The sequence below is a fragment of the Danio rerio genome, chromosome 3, assembly GCF_052040795.2.
Source record: "Danio rerio strain M-AB ecotype USA chromosome 3, GRCz13ab, whole genome shotgun sequence".
In the NCBI taxonomy this organism is placed as follows: domain Eukaryota; kingdom Metazoa; phylum Chordata; class Actinopteri; order Cypriniformes; family Danionidae; genus Danio; species Danio rerio.
This window is the reverse complement of record NC_141023.1, coordinates 16,982,489-16,998,635: the sequence shown is the minus strand read 5'-3', so window position 1 is coordinate 16,998,635 and position 16,147 is coordinate 16,982,489. Positions and strand designations below refer to the sequence as shown.

Here is a 16,147-nt window from a genome sequence, read left to right as displayed (position 1 = left end):
ATAAATATATATACAGTTAAAGCCAAAATTATTAATCAGTTATTAGAAATGAGTTATTAAAACTTTACGTTTAGAAATGTGTTGAAGAAATCTTCTCTCCGTTAAACAGAAATAGGGGGAAAAATATACAGGGGGGGTTAATAATTCAGGGGGCTAATAATTCTTTTTAATATAATTTGATGAGCCTCTTCATACAGTTTGATTTGGTGCTTGGACCCGGAAGCCGCTTTATGTGACGTCACACTTAACAAGCGGATAGTGGTGACAAATGTGGACAGGGCCACAAGCCAAAAAAAAGTGTGGAGTCGTACGAAAAAACTCCAGATGGATACTTTTGTTTTGTTTTTACTTTACAATTAAAATTGTTGAGCGTTTGGCAGTTCCGTCTATTTCTTCCCTGAGTGCGAGTTTAAGCTACTTCTAAAGTATCATTGCATGCATTTCTTGTGAAGACCCAAAACACTGCCTACAAGCATTTCAGCATTGGTACTCCCAGAGCAGCTAAGACAGAATGCAGAAGTATAAATGCTCACAATGGCATAAGCTATGTGCAAGGTATACACCTTGTTGCACGACAATCACAAAATTATAAATCAGGCTTTAGCAGCCAAAGTTTTCCAAAATTGTGATATTGTTTTTAATAATTATTATTATATTACATTTTTCTTGTCTGATGTTTAAATCCAAATGTGCACCAACATTTTATACAAGCTTCACTCTTTTTAGTGAATATAATAGCCAATATATTACATATTTTCAGCCTCGCTAAGACTTTCTCAGGGTTTCATGAATACTGGAACTTTGAATAACCATTTATAATCTTTCAATTATTGTAATAACTATAATAATTAAAAACCAACCAATTTCCATACTACAATAATACAGCTACAGATAACAAGTTAAAATGATAATGCTACAGAATCAAAACTGTAAAAAAAAAATGCGTTCCTGCCTTCTCTTTTATAAATCTGGTCTTCAGCTTTAAGTGAACCCTGTAAAACAATATAACTGACATGAGTCATAATCATAAATGCAAATAAAGTACAAAAAAAAGAGCTTGTTTACACCTCAGTTTAAATAGCACTCACATGAGTCATCCATGATAGGAACAATATTTAGTGGTGGCCATTTAAATCCAATAAGCAAAGAAATTTTAACGTGATTGCTTTAATGGAACAAACACAAAAACGGCATTCTTGATGACCTAAAATGCCTTAAGCAGTTACAATGCATGCTGGGAAAAGCCACTATGTGCTCCGGAGCAGAACTAGGAGATGAAAGTAATATTCTGTTCCTGTTTGCTCACCTGCAGTCACAGCCAAAGCAAGAAAACAACAAACTGTAACTGAAGCGCATATACAAAAACAAATCACCTTCTGAAGTTGTAGATCTAAACAAGAGATCAAAATAAGAAACAAATTCACATATGAGATTTTATCTCGGACTGTACAATATACGTTAAATTTGTTAATATATGGTAAAATATTTGAGCGGAATATGCCCATGTCTTGTGATTTAGTTTAAGCCTTTGAGCTTGCATTACAGGACATTACAGTAACATGGTGGCTTTGACTGACATGTTCATTAGTTTGAAACGATACAGGTTTTGGTAATAAGCCAGCCCATTTTCTCAATTGTTTTTGAAAATGATTTATCCTATAATGGTCTATCCTATCTCTCAGAGATAGTGACATTACGAGACTGTAAAACAGTGCTAAAGAAAGCAGTTTTCTGAAGTCATGTGTGCATCAAGTGCCTCTGCTGACCAAAAGTTCACTATGTGCAACAGGACAGTGAACAGGTGTTATACAAGATGCATCAAAGGACAAAGGAAAATGTGCATAACCGACATATTATCCTTCTAAATCTTGATTTCTTAACTCTTCTGACATTAAAAATAGAGATATTATGTTGTCTAAAAATGAACATGCCACCAAAAAACATGCCACCCTTTTTTTTTGTTTTCCTTTTTTGCCAAGATGTATCTAAATGACACTTTGTTTTAAATTTGGAAGAACTGACATTCATACTTTAATATATTGCAAGTGTATGTATTCATTAGATAGATAATAGATAATTGCATAATAACAAAAGACAATAACAAAACATAAATGACATGACATCCATAAAACAACAAAACATAAACTTATATGATTTTCTTTCTCACTCTACATCTTGGCTTTATCACCAAGCAAAACCTGAATATAATATAATATAATATAATATAATATAATATAATATAATATAATATAATATAATATAATATAATATAATATAATATAATATAATATAATACATATTGATTGTCTTTGTGTATGCACAGATAATAATAAGTGTCTCTTTGTCCTATGTCATTAACTGTGTGTTAAACTTTAATCTTTAAGCACTAAAAATCTTTGGCCTGACACCAATAAGCTTTGTGAACAGTAAAAATTTGTGCAGTTTTGACTGTTTTGCACTTTACTCCTTGAATTTAATTTGTGTGTGTGTGTGTGTGTGTGTTTCTAGATTTCAATAACTCATCAATAATTATCTTGCATAATTGATTTGATTACATCAAATAAAATAATTTAAGATCAAACAATTACACAATAACTATGCAATTATTAAGAATTATACAATTACTCGATAACTGTGACAGACCAAATTCCTGTAAACTTCCTCGCTTGTGAATACTGTGAGTTTGTGATTCAACATCATGCATGCTTTTAAGTGTAAATGCTGTGTACTACAATTAAACTGACATGTCATAACAGTGTTCCCCTAGGATTTTTTCCAGCTGTTGTGGCAGGCCTTTTACACAGATCTACCGATGGCGTTTTTTCAATGATAAATGCTGTGAGCGCAGTATTACAAGTAGGGTTGGGTGATGTCAACCAATTTGGCATCGTACGATGTCTAATGTGAAACATCGCAATGGACGATGGCATCATCGTCATTAGCCCCTTTCACACAGTGATACCGGTAAATGTCCGGAAAATTTCCGGAACGACTTTACCGGTATATTCAAAAAAGCGCTGTTCACACAGGCGAGGACGTTACGGAAATTTTCCGGAAAAGAGCATTCACACATCCATTCCAAAATACTGGTAAATTCTGACATCATTCACCACAAATGAGCTTTAAACGGCTGCGCTTGTGTTTGTAAACATTTGACTAAATTACAAACTCTGTGGATGATCAGTATAGTGAACAACTTTCGCAGGATCATTTTCGCATGTCGAGATGTTCATAATATGTGCGTGTGCTGGCGCTCACAGGCTGTTTCGCAGGCACACGCAAAGCTTGAAGGTAAACAAACAACGGCTTGTCATAAGCATCTCATCGATGATTATTTACACAGTTGACATTAAGAAGAACATATAAACGTGATCTGACTAACTTCAGCAGTTAAATGTGTCTGGAAAAATATTCAAAGGCTTTTATTCTCATAAACCGCGCGGACGTAAATGCGTCTGACAGTTGTGATTGGCTAAAGCAGACGTCTCACGTCAGCACGTTCTAGACGTGCACGCGCTTATTCCGTCAATCTTCCTTCTGCATTCACACAGCGCAGCATTCCGGCAAATTGCCGGTAATGTTACAACTTCTCTTTCCGGAAAATAGCCAGAACGAATTTACCGGTATTTTTAAAAAGGACCTGTTCACACATACAGACCTTTCCGGAAAATTGCCAGTAATTTTCCGGAAAGGTCTGTATGTGTGAAAGGGGTTATTGTCAGCAGTCAATTAATTATGAACAATTAATTAATTCATGACAAATTAATTATTTGTAGCCTACCGTTTTAACTACCTGATCCACATGGTCTTTGTTTAACCCATAAACAAATCATACAGTAAATGAATAAAGATAAGTTACACACATAATTACCACCTGTCAATCACTTCGTCCGCGGGACTCGTGAACAGGCGTAAATAGGCAGAGTGATCTGTGTCGTTATAAATGCGTCGACAAACTTGGTTAGTAAAAAAGTTGCTCAACCAACAGCAACCAACCAACAGTATCTGAGGTTTCCGCTAAAATTACTAAGTACAAGCGTGAAAGTGAAAGACTGAACCAGTCTACTGACCCGCTGGCTGCCTGGACCCGCTGTCTCGAGCGCATGACAGTGTGTGTGTGTGTGTGTGTGTGTGTGTGTGTGTGTGTGTGTGGTCACGTCATGTGCGCTTTTATAGTATGGAAGGAGGGCTGCTCAGAAATGCTAGGTGAAACGCCAGAGTGGATGTGGATCGTTTTCGTTCTAAAATGCCATTTAAAAACTAAGACCTGATAGTGTGAACAGGGCCCGAGTGTGTATTTTTCACAAACGGATTTGCAATGGGGGCGGGTCGATGGATCGCGGTGCCGGCTCAGCATCGTGGTACCTGTCGGCCATCTACGATGGCATCGTCTATCGGCCCAACTCTAATTACAAATATGCATAGGACAATAACCGTTTTCAAGGTATTTCGTGGTTTGGAAAAGCTAAGGTTTTAAAACTGTCAGAATGTTTTGCAATACCATTCCTAAGGTATATGTACGAATTTTTTATTTACTTTTTTTTTTTTTTTTTGGGCAACAGTATCTCCAGCAGAAAAGATATCCAAAGATGCCGTTTTAAAATTTAAAGAAATCAATGTTTTTGAAACTGATAAAGACAGCAGAAGTCAATTAATCATTTGAATAATATAGCCCGACACGTTTACTGCTCCAAAATGTTTTAAGTCTTTCAAAACCGTGAAACTGTGATATTTTAATCTAAGGTTATCATACCGTCAGAATCTTATACCAGCCCATGCCCAGTCTGAAATAGACCTTTTCAAATTTCATGACATTCCAGAAATCCCATGACTCGTGGGAACCCTTGTGTAATCCTTAATGCAGATTCAAACCAGTGTGGGAGTAGCAGGATGATGGCTTTTTAGCAAATGTTTTCCTTCTATTCATCTGCAGTGTCTTGTCTTCAATGTAAGCGCGCTCTTAAGTGATGACTCATCTCGCTGACCTGTCAATCAAGCCTCCTCAGGCCACATTATTATTGACTTCCTCATCAAGTAAGTCCGACATCTTTCACTTCTGATCTCTCTGCACCTCCTCCTACGAGATCTGACCACGACTGACGCCGGGGAACGTGCTTGCTTAACGTACGCTGATAAAACAAACGGGAAGGGCTTCGGAAAAGTTTCCTCGAGCGATAAAAGAATAGGAGAAGCGTTACCTTTTAATCAGAGATGCGTGTCGGGCTCTGCATCACAACGGTCAAATGATAAGCCATGAAAACAAGGAAGCCTGGTCAAACTTCACAGCTGATGTATCAAACACACATATTTCATGCTAGTTACACACACCACTAACATTACATGACGCCTCCGTTAAACTGTACTTTTGATTTGCATCTTAAATTTGACAGAGAGGCCTGAATCATTTCTGTTTTGTATGTGGCTGAGGGAAACATCCAGAGGAGCGGCTCTGGAGCAGCGGCTAACAGTATTGACAGCTCCTCGGTACCGCTAACGTCAACCACCACCTGCTATCCGCATAAACAAATCAGTAGCTGAAACAAACAGCGGTTACCTTGAGAAAGGAGCGCGGCGGGTTTCACTTTCTTGTCAAATCCCTGGCTGTCAGACTGAGAGAAAATTCCCCTCCTGCCGCCCGAAGAGTCTCCAGTCTACGGGCCTTGGCCTTCACTTCCGCTTTGAGGGACGAACTTCCGTGATCCGCCTTCTTCCGACGACGGAGGAGGAGGTTGGTTTTTGACATACGTGATGGCGGCCAATAAAAGTGAGGTTACTCATTCATAAACCATAGTATGTATGCTTGCAAGTATAATTTAAATTATAAAATATGTTCATAGTAAGTCCATTTGTATGTATTTGTAACCCACTTTAGTCGTATTTACATACTATCTCTGTCCATTGCAACATGCAAATACTGTATCCTTGCTGGACTTTTTTTTATAAACAATGATTTAACAGTAACAGAAAGGCAATAATACTTTCTAGAATTACACAAAAGACAGATTACAGTCAATTTAGATACATTCACAATCTTTCCATCCTCATTAATAATAATACTTCTCTTTTATAAAATCACTTGGAGTTTCAATGAGATAGTTGTATATTTCGGGGTGGAAGCTTGGCCATTTTGGTGTATCCAATATCCATTGGGAGGGTGCTATTGCTAATGGACCTGTCAGATAACGCCGATCACTTTAACATTCATTTTGCCCATTAATTGAGCTTATCACTGGGTGACAAGCTGTTATAATACACTGAAGGCATTATGTAAATAATATATAAAATATGTAATCAATATAACTCATCTCCAAGACAACAACAAACTCTGTACCGCATCGGATGTCATTCCCTCGCCGTAAATGCTAGCGATGCCGTTTCTGCAATCTCGCTGCGTGGGCATCCTGAATGTTTACAAACCGGTAATTTGTCTATATAAACAAGTAAAATAACAAAAATTTACAAAAAATAAATGAAAAAGAAAAATATGTGGCAGGGGAGTTAAAGTTCTCTAAATATGAAAATCCACTAATGATGAAAATAAGTTTCCTGCTTTTTGGCTTTTCATCTCTTTTAACGTCTTCAAATATATCACAAATTCTTCTTTAAACACCACTATTCTTGAATTTTGAAGAATTTACATTTATGAATATAGAATTTTAATAATAATAATATCAAATGATTCATTATATACACTCAGAAATAAAGGTACACAAGTTCACTGGGATGGTAACTTTTCAAGTACAAATTTGTACCTAAAAGGTCCATTTTAATACCTTCAGGGTAAAAATTAGTACCCAAAAAGTACAAAAGTGTTCCTCCTAAAATTTTTAAGTACTAATATACACTTTTGAGGTACCAATATGGACCCTTTAAGTACAAATATGTACCTTTTGAAAAGGTACCACCCCAGTGACAGCTTGCGTACCTTTATTTCTGAAAGTTTAAGATATTTTTAAGTATTAGGCCAAACTTAATAATTTCCCATGAGAAGACAAGTCTTACAGATATTTTCTATTGTATCCAAACTAATACTTTGTCACAAAGTCTTTGTACCTCACATTGGATAAACAAGTGTTCAATATCTAAATTACAAAACTGGTCACCAGTTTAAACCTTAAAAAATTCTTTTGTAGGATAAATATGATTCATAATTTTAAAGTGCACTTCTTTACATTTAGGACTAACAGGAAATGAAATAAATCTTTTCTAATATCATGCACATTTTTCTTACAGTTTTTCTCAGTGGCTTTGGTGCATTTCTCACAACACTATTTACATTTGCACAACAGTTAATGCATTTTTCAAAACAATGAGTCATTTGTGCACATCATAGTAGCAGTTTCTCATTCCTTCCAACAAATTGCAAATGCTTTTGGACATGCATCAATTTCTTTCATAAAACTCTCTGCTGTTTATAACATTATCATCTGCTTATGTCACGTCAGTCAACATTAAATAATCTTGTAAATGCTGAATAGTCATCCCATATAAAACTAATAGTCCTCATTTCATTACTTGAGTCATTACGTACAAAAATGTTGAACTAGTTGTCAAAATCTGTCAAGCACATTTTGTACAAAAAAAAAAAAAATTCCCTGAAAATGTCTTCTAAATTGAACAATTTGATGAATGATTTACAGACCTGTGTATGTTGTAGGTTCAGTTCCAATATTTACTGAGATATAGTTTACAGTTGTGCACAGCTCTACCCAAAGGAAGTTTATATTTGTTGTAAATAAGGCTGTATTTATTATTTTGCTCAATGCTGTGAATAAATTAGAATTGTAAAAAGCAAATGCAGTAAAACTGTGAAACATACATATTCAGTGTCTTGTACTCAGATACCTCACTAAATGCAGTGATGTCTAACTTAACTGTAGTTTTCAAATGGCTGTGCAAATAGTATACAGTGCTGTCTTGAGCAGTTTCAGGACATGTCACCAAAGTCTGACTTTTTTACGTTGGAAAAAACTTACAGAGTAAACTGTCATAATGAAAACACGACAAAGCCATTTGACTATCTTGTTTATAAAGAATGGTGTCAGGATTTTTCATCGTAATGACTCTGACTCTTTCATTGACACGAATACTTTTTGAGAAAGTGACACGCTTTTGTAGGTCATCAACTAGGTTTTGCAGTTAATACTAAATGTTTTGAAAAATGCATGAATTGTTGTGCAAACGTAAATAGGGTTGTGAGAAATGCACCAAAGCCACTGAAAAAAATCTCTGATAGATTGATCTCTTTAACAACTACAACCTAAATAAACAAGATTAATCAATTAAATTGAATGAAAAATAGTGTTTATAAAAGCATGACGACATCTAATATTTAAGTCTACTCTGAAGACTTGTGATGGAAAACTGTCCCTTATTTGTTGTCAAACCAAAACAAACTCTGCCTGAAGACAGGATTAGTTCATTAGGCTCAAGGTCATGTACCGCATGATCAACACCTGCTAACACTCCTCTCTCCACAATCCGGCTCCTGGACTTATCTCTTCTTGCTTTGAACGTTCCAGTTTGGGAAAAGAAAATAAAAAAACAAGAACACAGACTTGAAGGCCACAGAGCTGTAGCTATCACGCCCGTGTCATCAATAGAACCCAGACATCATTGCACAAAGTTTCAGCTTGTGTTGTCAGTTTTTTTTTCTTTGCTTACTAGTCACTGAGGCTAGTTTTTCAAAGCAGCTAGAAGTAGCTAGTTACTAGCAACTCACTGTTTTCAATTTTATTTTGACCATTAATTTGCAGGAAAGTGGCCAGAATGTGCCTTCTTACCAAAATGAAGTGTATTTATTTGATTGTTCCAAATAGACAAACCAATGCACACTCTAGTGATGCATTTTTAAAATTCTATTTAAAATTCTATTCCCTATATATTTGTTTATACCCTTTTCATATTATTTAATTACATTATTATGCATACTGTATGGAAGCCTGTTCTGCTTCTAAAAAAAAAAAAGTGCCTTTATACTTAGAATTCTGACTTTTCTTCTAAGAATTCTGACTTAGAAAGTCAATAACCTAAAATAAAAGGTTATTTTTCTATTCAGTGGCCGCAATGGGATTCCATACTCTATACACTGTAAAACGTAATATGTTAAGGTAACTCAAGCCATTTGAGGAAACCGATTGCAACAAACCATTTAAGTTCAAAAACTTATCCTAATGAGTACTGTGAACTTAATCCATTTGAGTAAACGAAGCAATTTCAGCACAGTAAAGCCCAATAAATGAAGAACTCAAACCAGCTGAGTACCGTAAAACCCAATAAGTTAAGGCAACTCAAACCGATTGAGGAAACTGATTGCTACAAACCATTTGAATAAAAAAAAAACTAATTTATATGATTACTGTGAACTTACTTAATTTAAGTTGAAGTTATGAGGTATTTAATGAACTCATTACCTTCAACACTGAGTTCAAAGCTCCTTTCACATGAGTAGAATGAACTTTCAGTAAATTTTGAGTTAACTACACTCATTTCATTTGATAAAGTTGACTGTTGGGTTTTACAATGTAGTTAACCATGCGCACATTAAAATGTTCATTATTAAAATTCGTTGTTGTGCAAGCATACTTTGGTAATAAAGACATTTCAAATGCTGTAATAACCAGTAATCACCAAGCTGGGGCGCTAGAGGCTAATTAAATCTTTAATGCATCATTTTTATCCATCAAACAGCTGACTGCACGGTTTCTGTAAGGTAGGCACTGGTGTTTTCACTCGAAGATATCCAATAATTGTTTGATAAAACATTTGAAACTAAAATGTGTTTAGTAATTGTAAGATGTATTGTGCTACACTTTAAACGAATAGAGTTCAAAAAAAAAAAAAAAAAAAAAAAATATATATATATATATATATATATATATATATATATATATATATATATATATACATATATATATAATATATATATATATATATATATATATATATATTTTTTTTTTTTTTTTATAAATATATATTTTTTTACTTGCCCTGAGATACTTATTAACCTTTATGAGTTTTGTGTTGAAAAAAAAAGGATATTCAGAAAAAAAATGTTGGTGACAATTGAACATTTTACACGCTATGGGTGAATTTAAATCAATAGTTCCTGTAAGCTGTAAAAAAAAATAAATAAATAAATAAAATAATATATATATATATATATATATATATATATATATATATATATATATATATATATATATATATATATATATATTTTATTATTTTTATATATTTTTTTTTTACTTGCCCTGAGATACTTATTAACCTTTATGAGTTTTGTGTTGAAAAAAAAAAGGATATTCAGAAAAAAAATGTTGGTGACAATTGAACATTTTACACGCTATGGGGGAATTTAAATCAATAGTTCCTATAAGCTTTAAAAAAAAAAAAAAAAAAATATATATATATATATATATATATATATATATATATATATATATATATATATATATATATATATATATATATCCTTTTGTGTGTACAATAGTTCATTTTTGGTGAATCCCTTAATTAGGCTACAATTACACATTGAAGAGATCGATCATCCAAAAATGAGTATTTACTTACTACTGACTCTCCCTCAAGTGGCTTCTTTATTCTTCATTCATTCATTCATTCATTCATTTTCATCTGTTTTTCCGGGGCCTGGTTGCGGGGGCAGTAGTCTTAGCACAGAACCCCAGACTTTCCTCTCCCCAGACACTTACTTCAGCTCCTCCGTGGGATCCCGAGGTGTTCTCAGGCCAGCCGAGAGACATAGTCCCTCCTGGGTCTTCCCCGAGACCTCCTGCCAGTGGGACATGCCTGGAACACCTACCTAAGAGGCATCTGAAACAGTTGCCTGAGCCACCTCAGCTGACTTCTCTTGATGTGGAGGAGCAGCAGCTCTACTCAGAGCTCCTCCCGGGTGACAGAGCTCCGCATCTCATAACTAATTTCGGTCATGACCATAGAGTAGGAACAAAGATGACCGATAAATCGAGACCTTTGGCTTTCGGCTCAGCTCCTTCTTTACCACAATGGATCAATACATCGACCGCATTACTACTGCTGCTGCACTGATCGGCCTGTCAATCTCACGTTCCATCCTACCCTCACTCATGAACAAAACCCCAAGATACTTGGACTCTTCCACCTGGGATATGGACTTTCCTCCAACCTGGAGATGGCAAGCCATCTTTTTCCGGTGGAGCACGGTGGCCTCGGACCTGAGGTGCTGATTCTCATCCCAGCCGTGTCACACTCGGCCACAAACCGCCCCAGTGCATGCTAAAGGTCCATGTTCGATGAAGCCAACAGAACAACATCGTTTGTGAATAATTTCTGAATATTTTTTAGTTTCTTCAGAATCTAAAGAAAATGGAAAACCATATAACACTTCCGCAGTGGGGTAAAATGTAAAGCTGTAACCGCTCACTTTTATAGTAAAGCAAATAACATGGAAGTCAATTGTTACCAGTTTTTAGGGGAAAAAATTGTCATGTTCAGCAATCAAAAGTTTGTAAAAACTAGTCTGATACAAGTAAATTTGCAAGTAAATGATGACAGAATTTTCAGTTTTGGGGGGAACTAACTAGTCTTTTAAACACATTTTTGAGACCAATAAACTGTATAAATGTAAACAATCAGGGGAGAAAATATTACCTTAGAGTGTTACATGTTGTTTTTTAGAGTAAAATCCATTAAATTAATCATAAAGAGGTTGGGCTATTCAATCATCAATAACTATTGTTTCGTCACTTAATTCTGTCAGATCAGATCAGATTGTTTCTGCAGAGTGTTATATGCTATAAACCTGCTAATTATACCGCCCAGGGGTGTATGTGGAACAATCATGAGCAGGATCATTAAAGTTGTGCGTAGGTGGCGAGAACAACACATATGCTGTCATACTCCCAACAACTGTTTCATGCCGTTAATAACCGCGCTACATTTCTCTCAGAGACAGCAACTGTTATTATGTGCACCCAATATACTGTAGGCTACAGTAGCTACAATTGAATGAAACGTTGTTTCCTTGTGGCCCAATTAATAGAATTCTGCAGAACATTTCTTTGAATCATATTCTAAATCTGACCACTCAGAAAAGGCTGGTTTGTTGTTGTAACCCAACGTTGGATGAAATATGGATAAACACTACGGTGAGAACTTGAGAAAATATTTTTCAATTAAATTTAATTGTCACTTTTTTAACTCAATAGCTAGCTTTATCTATATTTTACAAAAAGAAATGTTGGGTAACCCAGCATTTTTCCCACATTAGCTAGTGTTCCAGCTACACTGAAATATTATATAGATATTATATAGATGTATACAAATATTGCTAAATTATTACAACTACAATAAAAAAAATGCTGGGTTGTCATAACCCAATGTAGGGTCAAATATAAAATCATACATTAGGTTAAAATATTAATTTAATTTTACAATTTAATTGAAAAAAAAAATAACCCAATGTTGAATTTGGAAATGTTTCCATATTTGATCCAACATTGGGCTACAACAACCCAGCATATTTTGTGTTATTTACCACAAAGCCACTAGTTTCTAAATAGGAAGTATTTGAGTAGGTGTCAGCCTATATTAAGCTCAACAAAAAATACAGTTTTCACCCTCAAGTTTGAAGTTCTTTCTTCTGTTGAAAAGAAATGTATATACTTTAAGGCAGTGGTGTCCAAACTCAGTACTGGAGGGCTGGTTTCACGGAGAGAGGGGTCTGGATGCAGACCTGGTGCAGTGCAATCTGAGCTGCATCCAATGCTTTTTAATGGGTTCACCTAACCCCACCCCTAACCCTGTACTCGTCACAGTACCGTCACTCACTCCATTGAGTGCATTGTGTCTGACATTACTCAGCGATTGCATCATAAAGGCTGCATGCAGATACTATTGGTCCAGGAGAGTTTAGCCTTAACCGTAACCAAAAACACCTGAACCAGCTAATCAAGTTCTTACTAGATATACAGTACTAGAACAGAGGTGTCCAGACTCAGTCTTGGAAGGCAGATTTGTCCTACCTTATCAGATTGTCCTACTTCCCATTCAAAAAGGTATCACATTCTAATGACACAATATGCTACCCATCAGATTTTGCTACCAGTGTAAATTTGAATGTGGGGTAGTGTGATATGAAGCTTTGCTATCACATTAACCTACCTAATCCTAAACCCCAACCTCAGAACCATTTGAATACAGTGTTGGTAGCGTAATCTGATGGGTAGGATAAAATGTCAGGACAGCCCGATGTCCTGGAGAGTTTAGCTCCAACCCCTATTAAACAAATCAAGCAGCTAATCAAGCTCTTAGATATACTAGAACAGGGGTGTTCAAACTCAGTCCTGGAGGGCCAGTGTCCTGAATAGTTTAGCTCCAACTTTCTTCAACATGCCTCCTGGAAGTTTCTAGGGCTGCGTCCGAAACCGCCTACTACTCAGTAGGTACTGCATTTGAATTTAAACATACTACTCAGTCGTTAGAAAAGTACTTTCTATACAGTATGATCGTGAAAAATATGAATGGAATTCGGACGTAATACATCTGCCATTTTGTCATGGTCACGTGACCTACCTGCGTCAATTGCGTCGCTTTACTCCCATTTATGAATTCGCTAGCGGGGCATCATAGGATAGCGCAGCATGCATGGGATGCGCACTCCAGAATCTCGCCGGAAGTTGTAAGTCATCCGGGTACTTCTCACATACTGATTTTCAAATTCTATGAATTCGGACATACTACTCGGCTCGCATACTGATTTTAGGGTACTATATAGTATGGAAGTATGCGGTTTTGGACGTAGCCTTGTACACCTAAAGAAATAGATTAGCTGGTTCAGGTGTGTTTAATTGGGGTTGGAGCTAAACTTAGCAGGACACTGCCCCTCCAGAACCGAGGTTGGACACCCCTGTTTTAAGGCATGCTAGTAACTAGGCAGCCATCTAATATATAAACTATCATATAACTGTTTTATCAGCAAATATAATCTTAGTTTTTTTTATTTTGTGCAACGGAAGAAACTCACACTCATTTATTTTGCATATCACACTTGATTCATTGTATATACAGTGCATCTGGAAAGTATTCATAGCGCTTCACTTTTTCCACATTTTTTTAAATGTTACAGCCTTATTCCTAAATGAATTAAATTAAATTATTTCCTCAAAATTCTTCACACAATACCCCATAATTACAAAGTGAAATTTTTTTTTGTTGATGCACCTTTGGCAGCAATTACAGCCTCAAATCTTTTTGAATGAGATGCCAAGCTTGGCACACCTGTCTTTGGGAATGTTTGCCCATTCCTCTTTGCAGTACCTCTCAAGCTCTATCAGGTTGAAGGGCAAGCGAGGGTGTACAGCCATTTTCAGATCTCTTCAGAGATGTTCAATAGGATTTAGGTCCGGGCTCTGGCTGGAGCTCTCAAAGACATTCACCGATCGTTGTGAAGCCACTTAATTGATATTTTGGCGGTGTGCTTTTAGTCATTGTCCTGCTGGAAGATGAACCGTCACCCCAGTCTGAGGTTAGAAGCACTCTGAAGCAGGTTGTCATTCAGGATGTCTCTGTACATTGCTGCATTCATCTTTCCCTCATCCTGACTCATCCTCATCCTGACTAGTCTTCCAGTTTCTGCTGCCGAACAACCCCACAGCATGATGCTGCCACCACCATGTTTTATCACCATGTAATAGTCTGGTGATGAGCGGTGCCTGGTTTTCTCCGAACGTAACGCCTGGCATTCACTCCAAAGAGTTCAATTTTAGTCTCATCAGACCAGAAAATTGTTACGTCTGGTCTGAGAGTCCTTCAGATGCCTTTTGGCAAATTTTAGGCGGGGATGGCTTTCATCTCGCCACTCTACCATACTGGCCTGATTGGTGGATTGCTGCACAGATGGTTGTCCTTCTGCAAGATTCTACTTTCTCCACAGAAGAATGCTGGAGTTCAGACAGAGTGACCATCGGCTTATTGATCACCTCCCTGACTAAGGCCCTTCTCCTCTAATCACTCAGCTTAGATGGCGGGCCAGCTCGAGGAACTTACGGACGATGGAGACCACTGTGCTCATTGGAACTTTCAGAGCAGCAAAACTTTTTCTGTAACCTTCCACAGCCTTGTGCCTGGAGACAATCCTGTCTCGGAGGTCTATAGACAATTCCTTTGTCTTCTAGCTTGGTTTGTGCTTTGACATGCACTGTCAACCCTGGGACCCTTAATAGACAGGTGTATTCCTTTCAAATCATATCCAATCAACTGAATTGACCACAGGTGAACTCAAATTAAGCTGCTGAAACATCTCAAGAATGCTGAGTGATAACAGAATGTACCTGAGCTCAATTTAGAGCTTCACAGCAAAGGCTGTCAATACTTACAGGTATGTACATGTGATTTTACAGCTTTTCAGTTTGCAACAATTTCAAAAAGTCCTTTTTCACATTGTCATGATGGGGTATTGTGTGTAGAATTTTGAGGAAACAAATTAATTTAATCCATTTTGGAATAAGGCTGTAACATAAAAAAGGTGGAAAAAAAGTGGAGATAATAATAATACTTTCCAGATGCACCACACACACACACACACACACACGCACGCACACATACGCACACACACTCCCACAATATTAAAAGAATTACACATCCAATATGCAAAAGCCCCTGAAAAAAAACACATATCTTCCACTATGGCCCAAATATTTAGGCATATATATTTCATTATTCTACATCATTCATTAACCATATCATCTAGTGGTCCAGCTACAGTACTCTTCAAACAAAAGACGGCCAGATTTACAGATATAGAAATAGATCTCCGTTCTGAAATGTTGACATGAGTCCTGGGGAGGAGCTGAGAGATAACAGGTTGTTAGTAAGATTATCCCACCAGCGAGCAACGTGTGTGGGTCGCCTCCTGCGGCTAATGATGTGTCTGTAGCCCTGATGTACTGTAGACCAAAAGAGAGCGAGATGGTGGGCGTCTAAGAAAACATCTCTGTGGAGAAGATCTGCGCAACACAGATCCGCCTGGATGTGAGGTTATATGCATATTCCAACGCTGCAGTCGTTAGCTGGCATGTTTACATAATCTACATTCTTACTTCTAAAGTTTTATTATTGTGATGTTGTGTGGGGTTTTTGAAGGTGCATT

General features: G+C 36.5%; 1 protein-coding gene across 1 annotated transcript in view; it reads right to left on the bottom strand.

The window, feature by feature from the left end:
* rab5c (RAB5C, member RAS oncogene family) overlaps nucleotides 1–5,710 on the bottom strand; it is a 36,335-nt gene extending 30,625 nt beyond the window's left edge. The window contains 1 exon segment of the mRNA NM_201501.1: nucleotides 5,555–5,710. The gene's annotated coding sequence lies outside the window, so the exon portion shown is untranslated.
* Nucleotides 5,711–16,147: the final 10,437 nt, after the last annotated feature.